The 20,367-nt window shown below is 35.0% G+C and overlaps 1 long non-coding RNA gene across 1 annotated transcript in view; it reads left to right on the plus strand.

Moving 5' to 3' along the window:
- Positions 1 to 3,728: 3,728 nt before the first annotated feature.
- LOC145687920 (uncharacterized) overlaps positions 3,729 to 20,367 on the plus strand; it is a 74,903-nt gene continuing 58,264 nt past the window's right edge. Inside the window, exons 1-2 of the long non-coding RNA XR_014131812.1 lie at positions 3,729 to 4,237; positions 6,720 to 6,822. This is a non-coding gene — a long non-coding RNA (uncharacterized LOC145687920). The remainder of the gene's footprint in view (positions 4,238 to 6,719; positions 6,823 to 20,367) is intronic.

Raw genomic sequence — 20,367 nt, forward strand, 5'->3', positions numbered from 1 at the left:
GTATCAACAAATAGTATATAGACATAAATTATGATCCCAAACAACGTGATAACGCAAAATGGGACCAATCTTGACCCGGTGACCTCTAGCAGGTAATATGTGACCTTTGCGGAAAAATCCCCCTTTTCAACAACATATTGTACAAAATTAATTCAGTTTAAGATAATGTTAAAAAGCCTTTGCATAAAGGATCTACCGAACATCTTTTCTAGCAAAGCGAAGAGGTCAGCAATATCATCAGATGTCAAAAGTCACTTAGTTAGAATGCCATATTTGATGTGTTAACAAGTAATAAACGGTGACGTTTGAAATACAGACTTGAGCTACCATAGAACACATGCATCAAAGTCCTTCTAATTGGTGTGCGTTGGCATAGGAGAAAGGTCAACAATATCATAAAAAGTCAGAGGTCACGCAATTAAAATTTCATGTTTGATGTGTTAGCAAGTATGAAACTGCGATGTTTGAAATAATGATTTGAGGTACCATAGAACACATAGAGAAAGGTCGTTCCAGTTGGTGTGTGTCAGCGTGGTAAAAATGTCAACAATGTCATAAAAGGTTAAAGGCTACGCAATTAAAATTTCATATTTGATGCATTAGCAAGTACGAAACTGTGACGTAGGAAATATGGATTTGAGCTGCCATAGAACACATGCAGAAAGATCCTTCCAAGGGGTGCACATGACCATAATGAAAAGGTCAATATTGTCATAAGTTGAAGTCTAATTTTGTAATTCATTTACTGCAGGCAATAGTGGGTATCTGTTTCTGTGATTTTCAAAACAATGAATAGATCATGGTATGAGTTCCGCCTTTTGTTAATTACTTATCTTTGCAAAACTGCATTCCAAATGTGTTTCTCTTATTGAAACATATTAATAGCTATATACTACATAGAGGTATTTGAAACATTGTCTTCCCTGTACAACAAACACTGACGTCCTTGTAGACTGTAAATCATTTTAGTAGATTGCAATTTATTTCACGTGACCTCCGTGATGTGCTAAACGTAAGTTCACTCTGTGTATAAGGGTCTCTGTGAAGATTGTTTCAAGAGTGTTCGGAGTTACCTGTTCAACGGTATGCTGTATCGATTGTCGAAGTTCTTCAAGTGTTGATGAAGGAGTTTTACAAACTTCTTGCTAAAAAAGCCACACCCAACGAAGCCACATGGGATTAGCTGGCCACTCAACATCAGAACCCATACTTATTAAACGGTTTCCAAACTTTCCTATTGAAATTTGCAATGTTTCCCTAGCACGATGTGCTGGAGCGCCATCCCATTGAAACCACATACGATTGTGTGGATCAAGATTTAAGCGATGAGGTTCAGGGAAAAGAAATTCTCGAAACATATTTTGGTATGTAAGTTGATTAGCGTTTCCTTCGAAGAAAAACGTCTCTATTATACCAGTTGCTGTTAGTCCCATCCATACCATAATGTCCCTTTGATCTGCATAGCGTTCAATTCTTTTGGGATGGGATCCCTTTGTCTCATGAAAGAAAGGGATTTACAATTGGATACATTTATTACTAATTTGTTGTCATCGCACCATGTTTGAACTCACTGTAGGTCTTGTTGTAGTTGTATGCAGTCTTCAGTTGAATTCATTCTAGAATATAATTTGAGATCATCAGCAAATAGGAGAATCTCAAAGTTTTCAATAAAAAGTGGAATATCATAAATAAGTAGGAGAAATAGCAGAGGACCCAGATAAGATCCTTGAGGAACCCCAGACAGAGTAAAAAACTTTTCAGTGGCATGCCACTTGTATAGATTAGATTGTTTCCGGTTACATAAATACGATACAATATATTCTATTGCCGACTTTGAAAAGCTTAGGCTTGCTAATTTTGCCACTAGAACATAATGATCCACGACATCGAATGCCTTACTGAAGTCGGTATAAATAACGTCTACCTCGCCGCATTTGTCTAACTCCATTGCTATAAAATTTGTTACAACTGATAGGTTTGTTGCAGTAGATCTATCGTGTAAGAAACGCGGTTGATGTATAGACATAACTGACTTTACGTGATTCAGAATTCGTGTATATGAAATACTCTCAAGAATTTTGGCAAATGTAAATGGCTCAAGAACTTATGCAAAATCTTCATCCTGCATTCTTTATCATCAAACACACGCAATATCCTACTCAGCGAACTTCTTTTAACGTTGAGTGAAACACTCTAGCGAACCAAGCACGAAACGAATCACTTCGCGTTTAGTGTCCTCGGTAGAGATCCTTACATGTGGTCCTGCCTTTCGCTATCGCTGAGAAAGATGTTTCTTGCTAAAACAGTTATTCCTAAACTGTTTGTAAAGACGAAGAATTTTGGTATTGCTTATTTTCGTATCCCACTGTGTAAGTGCCTTTCTCCGCGTTTTTGTAACCGACTTCCTACTAAGAACGTTACACTCAAGCAAATTGGCACGTTGATCATTTGTTAGAGTACCCATTGTGACTTACACAATTGCACACGCACACACTTAAAAACACGTAGACCTATGAGTATAGGGAAAGTAAGAAATACAAAAGATTTTTGTTTTCTTACACAATCACAAGACACACAAGAGTCACTAACTCATTTAATATTAAGCTCAACTCCACACTCTACTGGCACACTGTCTCTGTCCAAAAAGATTATCATTCGAGTAACACCAAACCAGAAGGTGGACGAAATAGACTGATTATTTGATGTGAGCCCAAAACATAAGCAGACCGTGTTTTATGCTTAAGTCGGAAAGGATATAAATAGACAATAAGAGTGCGTCTCTACCTACATATGAGGAAGCAATTTATTTCCAGTGGAGTTATTTTTATGTTCTTCTCAATTTCCTGGGTAAGCATCAAGGCAATATTAAGGCTGCTAAGAGAATACGGAAAATCTTTATTCTTCCCTCAAACTTTTAAACACAATGCATTGTTTGCAAACAGTTTATTTTGAATGCATGATCCTATTTGGTAAGGATACAAAGAAATAACGAACAATCTGTAGTACAATCTGCTCTCAGGATTTTTTTTTTTTTTGAGAATTCCTGAAAGATTCGCATTTACATGTGATATTTTCATTGGAATATGCTACCCAATTTCTTTTGTTTGTTTCAGAATCTAGGAGACGAAACAAAAATCGTGCACCTACTATGCCCTAGAGTGTCCTGCACACAATAGTGCACATTCTATAATGACTTCCTAAAATTAAGTATTCATGTTATGTAAAAAGGTTTTCCGAGAGTCAAGGAAAATGAGCCGAGAGCTTACTTTCAAACATTATACGAATTCAATTTAACTTGTCGCATAGTTTCATACCAGCAATATACGAGAAACGATCCCTGCGTGATCTTTGACTCCTCATGACCATCCACAATTTCATTTTTTGGTTGATACTAAACCTTCAATAATTATTTAACGCATGTTTGCACTGGCATCTGTGGTTGGATTAATGCTGTACTATAAGATGCTGAAAGCGGAACGATTCCCACACAGGTCGCAGGTTAACTGCAAAAGGTCACAATGTCATAGTTTCCCATTTTCGTAATAAAATATTCTTAGTTTTAAATACCATACCAACTAAGTTAGTTTTCAAACATTGCCGTCTCATACTTGCAATCATACGAACTATAAACTTTTTATTTCATGATATTTGTCCTTTAATGACATTGTTGACATTGTCCTGTGCCACAGCCTTCTATATACCATAGCCGCGAAGTAGGAGAATTGGCAACGCGGCAGGTAGTCCTTGTTTCTTCCCAGGATTCTTATGATTCTGAATTTGGATAAGAGAAATAGTGTGTATTATGATTAGTGGAGAGCTTTGTTCTCAGTTTTAAATCAATTAATACTAATTTATTTTAGTATTTTTTTTTTGAAAATTGTGTTATGTGTTACAATTTTAAAACTCTGTGATTTAATTTCAACGTGTTCATGTGCCGCTTATCCTTTTTGTTTTACATTAATAGTGTGAAAGACAATTGAGATTAAAACGAGATAGTTCGGCCATTTTGGCACGAGCCATCTTAATTCATAATCTTATTTTTAAAAAAAAAAAATATTTATAAGACAATTAGTAGTAGAAAATATAGAAAATTAGTTCCATAGGGCTCTAAGGCTGGAACTTCCTTTATATAAATCTTCCGTAAGGAAGATAACTGGAACTGGATTTCTTCATTTGAAGTTCTGTGTGGCGTGTTATGAAGTTCATTTTTGATAAGGAAAATATTGATAAATATATGGTAAGTAGAATCTTCAAACATTTACTTTATAGTGTATATTTTTATTTTCTTGAATTTTCCAGTTAAATTTCGTTCTTTTGTTGTTGAAATTAGAACGTAGCATGCCGATTTAGTCACTTTCTGAACAATCATATTCATCATAATCAATCAAATAACGCGCGATTTTAGTGTTACTAGTTTCGTATAATATGAGACGCTTTACTTGAAACGCACATAATAATCTAACCTTGTCATTATTTTTACTGTATTATTTTTTTCTAGAATATTCAATTGTTGCGTAATATTTTATTCAGGATACCAACTGCAAAACATATTACCAACAGCACAACATATTAAATCATACTAATAATCGTGTGTATAAGAGACAATATCCGGGTTTCTGTTCAGGTCTTCTACTAAACGTCACCCTAATAATTTTACCGCACCATTATTTTACGTTGCTGATTAATTAATTGCGAGGGGAAAATGTTATTTTTTTTTTCAAATAAAATTGCCTTTGTACTCTAGGTTGGTAGAGTTTACGGAACTGCTTCTAATGTTTTGGTTTCTCGAACATAACCTAAACAAACCATAACTAACCATACTATCTCTCGTTTAGCATTAATGTTCGTGTACAGGTTTGAACAAATGTGGGCAATTCTTTACTTTTAGTCGCACATGTAAGATCTCTGCTGGAAGAGTTGTTTCTTTGGTGCGATATCTAGTGCAATAGTTCACAAAACATAGCTGAGCGAGTGACAGCTAGCGAAGGAGGTTGAAGCTCCGCAGGGTTTGCTGTTTTGTACCTTTATCACAAGGCTGAAGTCACTGTGCGACCCAAAGTAAATTTTTGCCAAATATATACCCCGTTGGCAATTTCAGATTAAGAAATATTTATAAAACTCCGTATCAGGGAGCCAATACAGGTTTATAAGATTTAAGAACTATTTCCATTATTTTCTTACTTAAGTTATTTTAGTTCGTACAGGTTTACTTTTGGCACACCACTCGAAATAATTGTTCAAAAATTAGAATTAGTTCACTAATTTCCTTCTTATTGTTTCCTAAATGATTTGCCCTGGGCGATATGAAAGTATATCACGTGGCATAGTTAAAATTCAAGGGGGCCATCTTAAGAAATTGTTGAAAAGATATAGTTCGTAACTGATATTTAGTATCGCCCCCAATCTAAGTAGTAGCAGTAGGAGTAGCCGTAGGGTAGTAGTAGTAGTAGGGACGGGTTAGAAGCGCCGCAGGGTTTGGTTAGGTTCTGTTCTCGACATACGATAGACAAATTAAGGAGTTGGGAGAGACACTAAATGTCATCTCAATTCTTTTACGATTTACGTATACATACGAAGTCCGGATGTATCAATAAAAACTACAGTCACAAAACGCAAAACAACCTGTACTAGGTGGCCATTAAATAGTGCGAATGCCATCTAACTGAGCCAGTGCAGGGCGAAACTTGAGAGTCCGGGCGTCAGAAATGTTGCGTCCGAAGAAAGCAGGCGCGCCAGCGAAGGTGGGTATACGCATGGGCGAGGCTAGTGAAAACGAGTGAGTTTTGGCAGTTATACGAGTTTTAATAGCGCTTATCATATGAACATAAAACTTCTGTACATTGTGCAGAAATACACCGCAGGTAGAAAATAATTTCTAGTACAGTTGTCTTCCATATGCACTCATTTTATCTCTAGTAAAGCACATATAAGTACCTTATACTAGTATCCCTGCACTTGTAAACAGAAAATACAGGTATATTACTTCATATTTCATTCTATTGCTTGTAAAAATTTGCTCTTTATAAAGATGTCTTTTCATGAAAGTATTGAATTTTACCTATAAATATTGCAAAATGTGGTGCGCCAGAAGTAAACCAGCGCCTTGAGGTACATTAGGTCAGGCTGCCCCCCCTGATATTTAATAGAAACCAGAAAGATTAACATATTGCCAAAACTCCGATTTGTTGGTTAAAACTTCGCAAAAAAGATAAAGGATATGTGCAGATAGTTATAGACAAAAGTAAAAAATTGAATGTTATGTAGTGTCTTTAATATTTTCTAATTTATCTGGAAGTTCCGATAGCTGTACACATTGGGCAACTAGTACACTCACTTTCCTGAGTGTTTTTAGAACACTAGAGTCATACTTGTTTACGAGGGAACTGAAAACTTAGCCATGGAAATTTTATAGGGCATAGAATCGTAAATCCTTTTGCTGTAGGAGACTACGGCAACAGTACATGTCCGTTTATCTGAATATCTCTCCACTATATCTTGCATTAGCCTAAGTGTGTGTAAGTGGCGCGATGATACGAATCAAGTGGAAGTAAATCTGTTTAAAATCCTTCTAAAACAAATGGAGTGCGTGATCTTACCTTACCTAGCCAGTTCGCTTCGCTCACTCCTTCCCCTGCACTTATAGTATAATAAGTATTTTATACTTTATACAACTGATGTCTGAGTAGTGCGTTTTCATTAAAGTATTATTTTCTTTTCAGGTTTTATGACTTCATAATCAGAATTACCAATGAGGGATATATAAGAAAAATCATTAAGAAGAAATATAGGTGACCAGAGAAATTAGAGCCGACTTGAGAAACGGTAATTATTTTACATTTAAATATGATTCCTTGCTATACAAAGTTTGTTAACAGTAAATTAAAAAAAAAGGAAATTCTCTCATCTTTGGCGTTATTCGAAACGTGGATATAACATGTAATCAGAGACTCCATGGCTCTAACCCCTGCCAAGGCTGTGAGGATTTTTTTATGCATTTCTCATATTTTAGACTTAGATTTTAGTAATTAGCTATAATATTTATTTTGTGGCGTGTAATTCCTGTATTGAACTGAAGAGTAATGAATACTCTATTTCATTTAACCTGACAGGCGATCAAGACAGACCATTCTTCTAACACTTTTGGCTGTCTGAAGAGTGGAAGTACAGCTGTTGATTACTTCAGGGAAAAATTGTTTGAAGGTTCGCTAGGTAAAAAATTGACATTTTCATTATGTACTTTTGGTGTCAATTACCTTACGTTGTTTCGCTACTTGGAGCAGGTGGAGCACAGTTGTGAGGGACATAAGGTTGAATACTGATAAGGAATGGAAAACTGAAATCACTTTATTGACAATAACGGTGCGATGAACTTTTTTTTTTCTATTGCGCTATATGAGAACACAGTCTGCAATCATGTGACAATACAATAAGTATTGTACGATTTCCAACCTTGAGAGAACCAGCCATTCTGACTTTATTCATAACAACTAATATCAATGTCAAAAAGTAATCTTTTGTTGCAATTATGTACAACCTTCGGACAGTTCTAAACTTGGTATCGATATGGGTAAACAAAAGTTATGCATCGTCTTTCCAACATTTTTCTTAATACAGTAGTGTCCGCTTATCCGACCTGGTTGGCAATAGAAAAAGTCCATAAAATACGTCAAACGGCTGGCAAACAAAAGACAATTACCAGCTTTCTTCGTCAGGGTTGATTGTTCTTTGTAGTACATACAGTATAAATTTGAAGTTCGTTTGACTGAGTTTTGGATTAATGAATGTTTTTTTGTCAGTTTTAAATGTATTTGCTACTGTCCGCGTCGTCCGACCAGGCCACACCCCGCTTAGATAGGATAATCGGCACTCTATTGCAAATACTGTTTGATTTGCTACATGGAGTAGCCCACATACTACAGATTTGTGGTATAGCTTATATTTATTATCTATCAGGTTAGATTGAATAGAGTGATATCGCATCGGTGTAGGAATGCATTTGCAGCTGAATGAAGGTGTTGATTTGATTTATCCTGAATCATCCGGCTTTTTTTTTTCAACACTTTTTTTCGTGGCATTGCTCATACTGGCTATTGACTTGCAGAAAATATTTTCAAAATTTGTTTCAAAGATATAAGGGGTGGACAATACTAAAAATATAGCTTTTGTAACAATGTAGTATTGTAAGTTTGCAACACTGCGTAAAAAGTTATACATCTCTGAATTTGGATTTTTATATAAATTTCATATTTGTAATAAATTGCAGTATTGCAATTCGAAGAAGAATATTTTTAGGATTGGCAATACTGTTTCGCCAGTGGTATTGCTATATAGTTCATAGTTTTAGCCATTTCAATGGCTATCAACCTGCAGATACAGATTTTCATAGCTTTATCTGTTTTTAGAAATATTTGCCCTGTATTGTTGGACCAGTGAGAATGACAGTGGTGTGAATCACTTTTTAGATACTGGAATATTTTATTAAATAGCTATTCAATGCGTGAGAAACAGAGAGAAACGTAACTCCAAAAATTCACTCATCGTTTTATTAGATGTACACAATTTTGAATGCCCTACTTGGTATCAAAGCGACGTTACTCCATCACGTGTCCTTGGCGCTAAGAGGTAAGGAAAGGTGGAGTTAGGACGATTTGACATCAAGCGGAGCTTTGAAAGGTAGGTACGTACATCTAACGAAACGATGATGGAAGTTTTAGAGTTACGTTTGTCTGGTTGTCATACATCGTATTATAAAATTGTCTAGAGGGACATATGTTTGCTACTTCTAGCTTTAGTGTGTTTAATTTGCTAGATAAAGTTCGACTATTTTGCTTTACTAATAGTAAATTAAACATAGTAACACTTTGGCCTCGTTCTTAAAAGAATACTAAAACCTTAGTGTTACTCATATTGTGGGCTAGTTATCTATTCCCTTGTCCCGGATGAACATCAAAATTTGAGTCACCGCTGGGTATTGACTCCGAGGTCCCTCGCACTGAAACTGCTAAGCGTAATCATTCGGCTAGGGAGGGACTCTGATTAAATCTATGATGTATATGAATTGTTGATTAGTTTATCTTGACAACTAATGCATAAGGAGGAGCACCTCAGAAACCAATACCTTGCTACGAGATGCCACTAGATGTGTTCGGCATTCGTTTTTGTCATTACAACTATTCTAGCATTATTTAAAGAATTCGGTAATTTTTATTAGACCTTGTGTATAGATATTTAATTACAAAGTCATGATTAGAGTTTTAGAAAATGTTAATCTAGATCTTAAAAAGCTTTTAAACCCGTGACACGATTTAACGTCAATATTAAAACCCGCTTCGCTATTTGGAGTCTCCTCCTCCTGACCAAGCCTTGTTACAACATCTGGTCAATGCTTTTGAGGCGATTTACGAAATTCAGCCGTATATATTGGATTAAAGATGGAGACTTTTTGCACTTTTCGATACGTAGTAACCTACTCTTGATGATAAACCTAATGGCAAGTTTTGTTTCCTAGGTCCAGAAGTTCAAAGTAGGCATACCATGTATAGGGGGTGTAAATACGTTGGCCTGAAAGGGCAACATTTCCCCTTCCCTTTTTTCCTGTGCTAACGTTTAACTGCTTCTTAAAGCGTGCAGTTTTACTATACGGATTCATAATATAAGTAGCAGTAGTAGTAGTAAATAGGGGCGCAAATCTGTCTTCAACATTGGGGGGGGTAAGACCGTTTCTATCTATATATAGATCCAAAGAGGGCTACAGTTTCCCCTTGATGCTCAGGTATACACTGGATAAAATGGGCTTCAGTTGTGACAGTTGCTATTGTGACCCAATTAATTAGTAAATAATTTATTAGTATATTCCTTAGTGCATATTTTGAAACATCATTTTTCTTTTAAAATGAAGAATCTGTATTTCTGTTTTCCTTCAAACGCGTATTTTTTTTTATTTGCTTTCCAACGGTATCCACCCTTTCAGAGGTAAATGAGACACCTCAGCAACGGAACTCTTTAAAAGTCTTTATTCACCACGACCACCCACAGCCAGGAGACACACTCAAGTTCCATTGTAAAGCTAGACAGTTTGTCTAGAAAGAGAATCTTCACAATAGCTATCGTAGAAAAGAGGTATATTCGCAAGCGCATGATAAAACCGAAGAAACCACACCGGCACGATATTGCAAGCTAGAAGTCCATTAGCACATTTTAACATTTTAGGAAGAAAGAAAAGGCAACGTACAAACAACAACCTATTTTGGCAAATTTTAAAATTTTAAAACTGGAATTGGGAGAACATACGTTACTTTTTTTTAATAGAAAGACGGTTGCAAGATACTAAAAGAAAGGGCAGTTAAGTTTGAGAAGTGACACTGACAACACGTATACAGAGCTCACACACACACACACACACACACTTTATTAATTATTTTTATCGTGTTGAGCAACTATAGACAATGAAGTGCTAACACACCCAATAGTGCCGCAACGAGTTCACTCATAAAAACACTGATACAGTTAAATCAAATTCCGAACGTTCTCCCAACTATAATCTATTTTGCATTTATATCGACTTATAACAGAGTGCAACTAAAGTTTGATTTGTGACTGTGACCAATTGTGATAATCGTGATTAACATATATACGGATACATTATTTGTTAATCAGTTTACGGATACATAATTTGTTAATCAGTGTATCAGTTGGATTCACCAATATTGGACTTCTATAATCACTTTGACCGAGACAACCTATGAAGAGACGCCGAGACGTCTAGATATGAGGAGGAATTTGGATGCTTCAGTCCGATGATGACGTCCTAAACGTCCAGAGAGAGCCAAAGGCCTAAGGAGGAGAGAGTCAGAGATCGGCGGGTGACCATACACATCTCGGGGGTCGAACGGGATGCTGCAGTCACATGAACACAGGAACTTGAGTGTTGTAAGTGGTCGACCAGAGGTGAATAAAAGTGGTAGCTTCAACATGGGAATCGACGGGAAGGTAGGACAAAACCTTTATATTAAATTTTCAATTTGGAATTTGTTGCCACATTACCGTGGGCGAGCGCATCCTCTTACCTTGGCCAAATTCACTAATGTATCGAAACGAGAATTGAATCGTGGTAATCCGGCCTTGACGGACTGAACAGTTATCTTTTATTATTATTTTTTTAAAGAAACTATAACTGAAATCGATATTTTAAAATTTATTTGTGATTAACTTTTGTCATTTTAACCATTTATATTCACACAGCTAATTAGTGTTAGATTCTGAAAATTATCTCCTTATATTCTAAATGTTAGCGTTGTTTGTTCATTTAAAGATATTAGATGTAGAAAATTTTGTGACAGTATAAAAAGTTAGGTTATTACATGATGAGATTAATGTGTCAGAAAAGCATTACTATTCAAGTATTAATTGGATGAATGATCTTTATGTTTTCATGTATTTCTATCAAAATATTTTTTTATTTACCAAGTACATACCCAGAAAGCTCGCAATTGTCAGTTAGAAGACGAATGTAATCTGTTTGCTAGATATAGGTATTTTTATTTGTATTGACAGGGTGTACCTAAATTGAAAGGCATAGAGTATAATTCTTGCCCTAAGCATGTAAATAGAGAAAAGTATCATTAGGACAAAATTAACTCGTATATAAGCAACTAAACATAAAAAAGATATCTGTCTGCGCAAACGCCGCACAGACAGATCTTCATAATTATGAAGTAAAATATTGCGCAAAATAAAATAAACAAATATAAGGTACCGACATTTAGAAAGAAATATTGGCCAAGTTAAGTATAAACTCTGATATCTATATATGTGTTCTAGTAATCATTGTGTATATATCATTTGACTATCTAGTATATGTGTCCATATATATATAATTGTTTGTTTTTATAGTACAAGGTATTTTCTTATTATTGGATATTATTATTATCTTAGATCTATACATATGTGTTGAGAATTTTCAATTTAAAGTAGACAGTTAAAGTCAAATCAGTGCACTGCTCAAATCAAAGCTTTCACTATCTTTTCATCTTTAATTAATCTAAATAATAGTCATCTTGCTAGCATTCAAAATCATCTAATTTTTCCCACCTTCGTCAACTATCTATTTCTCAAGCATAGGCATTTCCCTACTTTCTCCTTCTGTGCTTGCTAAATAAAATATTGTTTTCTGGACTAAATAAATCACACACAAAAGGTTATATCAGAAAGATGAAACAATGATGCCATGTACATTTAATTTTTTTTTTTTGGAATATCTAGAATATTCATCTTTAAAAAGTGGAAAACAGAAAATATTGTTTGCAATTTATATAATAAGCAGTTATAAAAGAAAGGTAAACTTCTCACTAAATTCAAATTTTTAGACAACAACAACAACAAAAATAAGAATCCTTCAGATTCTTCAGTCAAGGTATTCCATATTTCATTTTTTTATTATTTTAGTGACATTTGTCTCAATTTATTTCAACTTAAATGATCATGTCATTTCATTTTTTTTTATTGTTGTTCAATTTAAATTTTATTGCAAGTTTGGATAATTAAAAATTTATTACTGTTACCTAAATTTTGTTAAAGTGTCATTTCAAAAACAATTCAGATTTCCCAACCTATTCTAGGCCAATTAGAGAATTTTCGTATATTATTTCGAAACAATTGGGAACCTAGCTGAGCTGATCCTCACAGATACAGTTATTAGTATTTATAGTAAATCTTTCCATTCTACATTTACATAAATTCTTTTAGTCTGAGAACTAAATTAATTTATGCAACAATTTTATTTGCTTATCGAAGTGACGGCCAGTACAGCTGTTTCCCATTAAAACTACTATGGCAATTTTATTTCAGCTATGCAGCACGTGAATATCTTTTGAAATATGTTTCTAATTAACTACGCACCTATTTTCCTAGCACTCTGGAGTACCGTATGGGGAAAATAGGATTATAAAATTCGAGCCTCGTGCGGTGTAAATCAGGCTTTCATGAATCAACGCACACATCTTCAGTTTTCTGCTTATTAGGCATGTTATAACTTGCCAGGGCGGCGAGTAAATATGGAAAAACAAGTTGCATATTCATAAATAGTATTTGGCGAACCCGAACATAATTTTTACGAAATTATTCAAATAAAATTTCACAACTAAGACTGGAAATCAAATTTATCTTGTCATAAATTTGATTCCCCCAGCATTACACATTCCGCCCCCGAACTAGGACTCGAACACCGTTACAAACAAATGGCGCACATCGAACAGGAGCCCGAAGCGTTGTTAATTAGTTCCGAACAATTAACTGATAAATTAATAGAAATCAATATCCGTTATTATTTTTGGTAATCGGTATTCTTAAAAAAAAAGATAGGATCCAATATAGAACGAGACACGTTCTATTCCCCCTCTCCAATTTACTTTCTTTTCAGGGTGTATAACAGAAAGATTACATCTATAGTAGTGTAGCAGGAAACGATGTTACAAAGCGTAGAATAGAGTAAATATTCCGAGAGGATATGACCTAATAATTGACAAACATATTCGGCGACGATGTTATTAAAAAAAAAACAAAAAAAAAACTTGACAAGCGAAACAGTTCAAGTTAAAACGCTTCACTATTCAGAAACTTTCGTGAGAAATGATGATCGTTAAAAAAAAAAAAAATCTTTTGACGTTTCTGTCAATTCATTACCAGAAGAAATAAAATTTGGTACGTTTTCTTTAAAAAAAAAAGAAAAAAAAAGAAGAAGACGAAAATGTCAATGGTTCATTTGTTTATTGTGTGAAATGAAAGTGAGAGGAAATAGATGGCGATTAAATCACAGGTAAAAACAGGAAAGCCAGAAGGTAAATTAGATAAAGTAAGTATATATTTTTCTTGTACACGCATATATGTATATTGTATTCTTTTTTCTTTGTTTTAGCATAGTGATATTCAATCTTAGTCAATAGGAAATTAATATTTTAATTCATAATTGTATTCAGTGATTTATGTGAATTGGTATTAAGCATATTTATTTTAATTCCCGAGTAATGTAAATAAGTGCGTTATACATATATCTATACATGTTTATAATTGTTATTATTAGTATTAATATAGTGAGCATAAGGAACGAGATTGAATTGGATTAGTGTTTGATTGAGTGACTCCGAGCTGGGCACTATACTTTTAATGAAAGAATAAATAAACAAATAAGTGTGTGTAAGTTGAGTTTCAAAGTTGTCTTGTGGATCAAAGTAATTTTATGCATGTTAGCATAAGGAACTGCATGGTCATCATAACTGTCTTCAAGTCTGCTCGTGTTTTTCTTTTTCTTAAATAATAATTTGTCATAGTAGTTCATTATTTTAGTTGCAGTCCCCACAATACGAAGAAATGGAGAGTAAAATACCTCCAGGACACGTACTCACCGAGTATGGCCCAATGCCCATAGAGATGCCATCATGGTTTCCACTGTTCATGGAGTTCGAAAGGAAATTACAAGAAGAACGAGAACAGCGAAAGAAAGAACGTGAGGAGCAGAAGAAAAAGAAAGAAGAAGAACGAGAACAGCAAAAGAAAGAACGTGAGGAGCAGAAGAAAAAGGAAGAAGAACGAGAAGAAGAAAGGAAATTTCACGAAGAGCAACAGAAAAAAGAAAGAAGAACGAGAAGAAGAAAGGAAATTTTACGAAGAGCAACAGAAAAAGAAAGAAGAAGAACGAGAAGAAGAAAGGAAATTTTACGAAGAGCAACTAGAGATACTTCGAACATTTAACAGGAAATTAAAAGAACAAAATAAGGAGCTTGAAGAACAACGAGAAGAACGGGAAAAGCTTATGAAGGAGCGAAAGGAGCCCGATGAAATACGAGAGGCACCACTTCAGGAGAAAGACCTGCAAAATCTTGAAGTTATACAGGAACAAGAAAACCAGCAGTCAAACTCCCTGACTAAGCAGCTCAATCAAATTGTGGAAAGGAATGAATTAGAAGCGATTATGCTACATGAATCTCCTCCAAATCAGATAGTAAAGGATTTAGGACAGGAGACCAAGCGGACTTACCCAGTTGTGGACATATGTACAAGTGTTCCAACCATCTGCAAAACGCTCAAGGTGAAGCGTAAGCTGCGCGGAAAGACAGTTCCAGGAAGAATCAGAGTCGAACCAAGACTCGAGAAGTGCTTCAAGGTGCGAAACTCTTACGAAAGTCAAAGAGAACGGGATCGTTGTTCTCCATATGGAAGAAGAAATGAGCAGCACAGGCCTCACAAGGAAATGTCTTCATACGAAGAAGAAGACACTCGCAATTCTGATGCTAAAGGAAGATTCCGATACATGAATGAAAGTTATCACTGTGATCCAGGTGATGCAAATGATTACCACAGTCGTCAAGTAAACGCAGTATCCAGCCAGAAAGGGAATGATGAGAATTGGCAAGACGACCTGACTCCAATATGGTTCACTCCACATGGTAAAGGTCACAGTACAGCAGACCATATGGATCGGAAAGGTCGAAATGATCCTCATGTTATACAGATCGTTCAAGTCAAGATAGTTCAAAGTAAAGAAATGCCCGTTGACAACTGGCGAGAAGGAACCAGTTTACCATGGTACAGCTTACCTGAAAGACATAAAAGTACCAAAGATGACTTGAATGGTACAATCAGTGCTACCATTCAACCAACTATGATATGGGCATGTTAGAACCAGACGAGTGGTCCAGGGTTCGAGGTTATGGTCAGAAAAAGCATGCCAGGAAGCAGCTTAATGTCAATGATGACGGCATGGAAGCAACTCATATTAATTGCCATGAAAATTGTGCATAAAAAAAAATACAACATTTGAAGCGATGATAGAAGAACCTAACAATTACATAAAGGACTACTGCAAGAAATGTAAACGAGAAATTTTTAGTATGGCATACCTCACTTGAATAACTCATCCTAGTAAAAGATGAAGGACAAACACCATAATGTTAAAGAAAATTTTATTAATCAGCGTATTCTTAAAGCAAATGTCGGACGTTAGGAAGTGAAGTCAATATGGATACAGAGGACAGATGGAAAAAGATATCCGCCAAAAGTGCGATACTTATTATTGAAACCGGCGTAGGAGACACGATATTTGATATGCACCTGAATGTGCCTAGAGATACGTACATGTACATGTATAGGTAGAGAGCCATCGGAAGAGAGAAATTCCCGATTCGAGCTCTGAAGTGGAGTTTTGCGTTTGGAGCAAAAGACTCAACGCACCCCTTCCCCTTGGTGATGATAGCTGTGATGAACGCGCCGAGCTAAAGGTTAATGAGCTCTGAGCTGCGAGCAGCCACCAAAAATTTAGCAGTTTTAGTATATTGATGCATGCAATATGAAACATTGTCCTCAAGAGATAGTGCTCCTAATATCAAGACGTTTTATAGTGCAGCCGGATAACGAAAACTCAAGTGCGAGCAATGGCTTTGCCCTCGCCTGAGGAGGAAATCTGCCTCCAGAAAATTCTCTGAATACTAATGTCATTCTTTCCTGTAGTCCAAGACGCTGAAGAATGAATAAAAAGGGATATTGTTTTGCCACCTAGAGCAGCCAACATTCTTGCAGAAGCAGTAGTATAAACGCCCAAATAAAATGAAAGAACAATTCCACAAGAGGATTAGAGTTAACATCATCAGAATTTCTTGAAGCATGCCTTGAAAGCTTGTGTTTGGCAGTTTAAAATTGACCAAAAACTCGATACCCGAGACTTCGCATAAAAAAAAAAAATAAGAATTTTCACCAAAAGTCATTAGGGTTAGGATTTTTATGTAATGTTATTTTTGTACCTAGAATTTGTAACACAATGCGCAACGTCACTTACATACTTTCTCTTAGGATGGAGATCTGCTTCAACTACGTTGCATCATCTGCTCCATCTTAGGAGGGGGGTAATTGTGACAGTTGCTATTGTGACCCAATTAATTAGTAAATCATTTATTAGTATATTCCTTAGTGCATATTTTGAAACATCATTTTTCTTTTAAAATGAAGAATCTGTATTTCTGTTTTCCTTCAAACGCGTATTTTTTTATTTGCTTTCCAACGGTATCCACCCTTTCAGCGGTAAATGAGACACCTCAGCAACGGAACTCTTTAAAAGTCTTTATTCACCACGACCACCCACAGCCAGGAGACACACTCAAGTTCCATTGTAAAGCTAGACAGTTTGTCTAGAAAGAGAATCTTCACAATAGCTATCGTAGAAAAGAGGTATATTCGCAAGCGCATGATAAAACCGAAGAAACCACACCGGCACGATATTGCAAGCTAGAAGTCCATTAGCACATTTTAACATTTTAGGAAGAAAGAAAAGGCAACGTACAAACAACAACCTATTTTGGCAAATTTTAAAATTTTAAAACTGGAATTGGGAGAACATACGTTACTTTTTTTTAATAGAAAGACGGTTGCAAGATACTAAAAGAAAGGGCAGTTAAGTTTGAGAAGTGACACTGACAACACGTATACAGAGCTCACACACACACACACACACACACTTTATTAATTATTTTTATCGTGTTGAGCAACTATAGACAATGAAGTGCTAACACACCCAATAGTGCCGCAACGAGTTCACTCATAAAAACACTGATACAGTTAAATCAAATTCCGAACGTTCTCCCAACTATAATCTATTTTGCATTTATATCGACTTATAACAGAGTGCAACTAAAGTTTGATTTGTGACTGTGACCAATTGTGATAATCGTGATTAACATATATACGGATACATTATTTGTTAATCAGTTTACGGATACATAATTTGTTAATCAGTGTATCAGTTGGATTCACCAATATTGGACTTCTATAATCACTTTGACCGAGACAACCTATGAAGAGACGCCGAGACGTCTAGATATGAGGAGGAATTTGGATGCTTCAGTCCGATGATGATGTCCTAAACGTCCAGAGAGAGCCAAAGGCCTAAGGAGGAGAGAGTCAGAGATCGGCGGGTGACCATACACATCTCGGGGGTCGAACGGGATGCTGCAGTCACATGAACACAGGAACTTGAGTGTTGTAAGTGGTCGACCAGAGGTGAATAAAAGTGGTAGCTTCAACATGGGAATCGACGGGAAGGTAGGACAAAACCTTTATATTAAATTTTCAATTTGGAATTTGTTGCCACATTACCGTGGGCGAGCGCATCCTCTTACCTTGGCCAAATTCACTAATGTATCGAAACGAGAATTGAATCGTGGTAATCCGGCCTTGACGGACTGAACAGTTATCTTTTATTATTATTTTTTTTAAAGAAACTATAACTGAAATCGATATTTTAAAATTTATTTGTGATTAACTTTTGTCATTTTAACCATTTATATTCACACAGCTAATTAGTGTTAGATTCTGAAAATTATCTCCTTATATTCTAAATGTTAGCGTTGTTTGTTCATTTAAAGATATTAGATGTAGAAAATTTTGTGACAGTATAAAAAGTTAGGTTATTACATGATGAGATTAATGTGTCAGAAAAGCATTACTATTCAAGTATTAATTGGATGAATGATCTTTATGTTTTCATGTATTTCTATCAAAATATTTTTTTATTTACCAAGTACATACCCAGAAAGCTCGCAATTGTCAGTTAGAAGACGAATGTAATCTGTTTGCTAGATATAGGTATTTTTATTTGTATTGACAGGGTGTACCTAAATTGAAAGGCATAGAGTATAATTCTTGCCCTAAGCATGTAAATAGAGAAAAGTATCATTAGGACAAAATTAACTCGTATATAAGCAACTAAACATAAAAAAGATATCTGTCTGCGCAAACGCCGCACAGACAGATCTTCATAATTATGAAGTAAAATATTGCGCAAAATAAAATAAACAAATATAAGGTACCGACATTTAGAAAGAAATATTGGCCAAGTTAAGTATAAACTCTGATATCTATATATGTGTTCTAGTAATCATTGTGTATATATCATTTGACTATCTAGTATATGTGTCCATATATATATAATTGTTTGTTTTTATAGTACAAGGTATTTTCTTATTATTGGATATTATTATTATCTTAGATCTATACATATGTGTTGAGAATTTTCAATTTAAAGTAGACAGTTAAAGTCAAATCAGTGCACTGCTCAAATCAAAGCTTTCACTATCTTTTCATCTTTAATTAATCTAAATAATAGTCATCTTGCTAGCATTCAAAATCATCTAATTTTTCCCACCTTCGTCAACTATCTATTTCTCAAGCATAGGCATTTCCCTACTTTCTCCTTCTGTGCTTGCTAAATAAAATATTGTTTTCTGGACTAAATAAATCACACACAAAAGGTTATATCAGAAAGATGAAACAATGATGCCATGTACATTTAATTTTTTTTTTTGGAATATCTAGAATATTCATCTTTAAAAAGTGGAAAACAGAAAATATTGTTTGCAATTTATATAATAAGCAGTTATAAAAGAAAGGTAAACTTCTCACTAAATTCAAATTTTTAGACAACAACAACAACAAAAATAAGAATCCTTCAGATTCTTCAGTCAAGGTATTCCATATTTCATTTTTTTATTATTTTAGTGACATTTGTCTCAATTTATTTCAACTTAAATGATCATGTCATTTCATTTTTTTTTATTGTTGTTCAATTTAAATTTTATTGCAAGTTTGGATAATTAAAAATTTATTACTGTTACCTAAATTTTGTTAAAGTGTCATTTCAAAAACAATTCAGATTTCCCAACCTATTCTAGGCCAATTAGAGAATTTTCGTATATTATTTCGAAACAATTGGGAACCTAGCTGAGCTGATCCTCACAGATACAGTTATTAGTATTTATAGTAAATCTTTCCATTCTACATTTACATAAATTCTTTTAGTCTGAGAACTAAATTAATTTATGCAACAATTTTATTTGCTTATCGAAGTGACGGCCAGTACAGCTGTTTCCCATTAAAACTACTATGGCAATTTTATTTCAGCTATGCAGCACGTGAATATCTTTTGAAATATGTTTCTAATTAACTACGCACCTATTTTCCTAGCACTCTGGAGTACCGTATGGGGAAAATAGGATTATAAAATTCGAGCCTCGTGCGGTGTAAATCAGGCTTTCATGAATCAACGCACACATCTTCAGTTTTCTGCTTATTAGGCATGTTATAACTTGCCAGGGCGGCGAGTAAATATGGAAAAACAAGTTGCATATTCATAAATAGTATTTGGCGAACCCGAACATAATTTTTACGAAATTATTCAAATAAAATTTCACAACTAAGACTGGAAATCAAATTTATCTTGTCATAAATTTGATTCCCCCAGCATTACACATTCCGCCCCCGAACTAGGACTCGAACACCGTTACAAACAAATGGCGCACATCGAACAGGAGCCCGAAGCGTTGTTAA

Source organism: Thermobia domestica, chromosome 6 (assembly GCF_964235325.1).
Source record: "Thermobia domestica chromosome 6, izTheDome1.hap1.1, whole genome shotgun sequence".
Lineage (NCBI taxonomy): Eukaryota > Metazoa > Arthropoda > Insecta > Zygentoma > Lepismatidae > Thermobia > Thermobia domestica.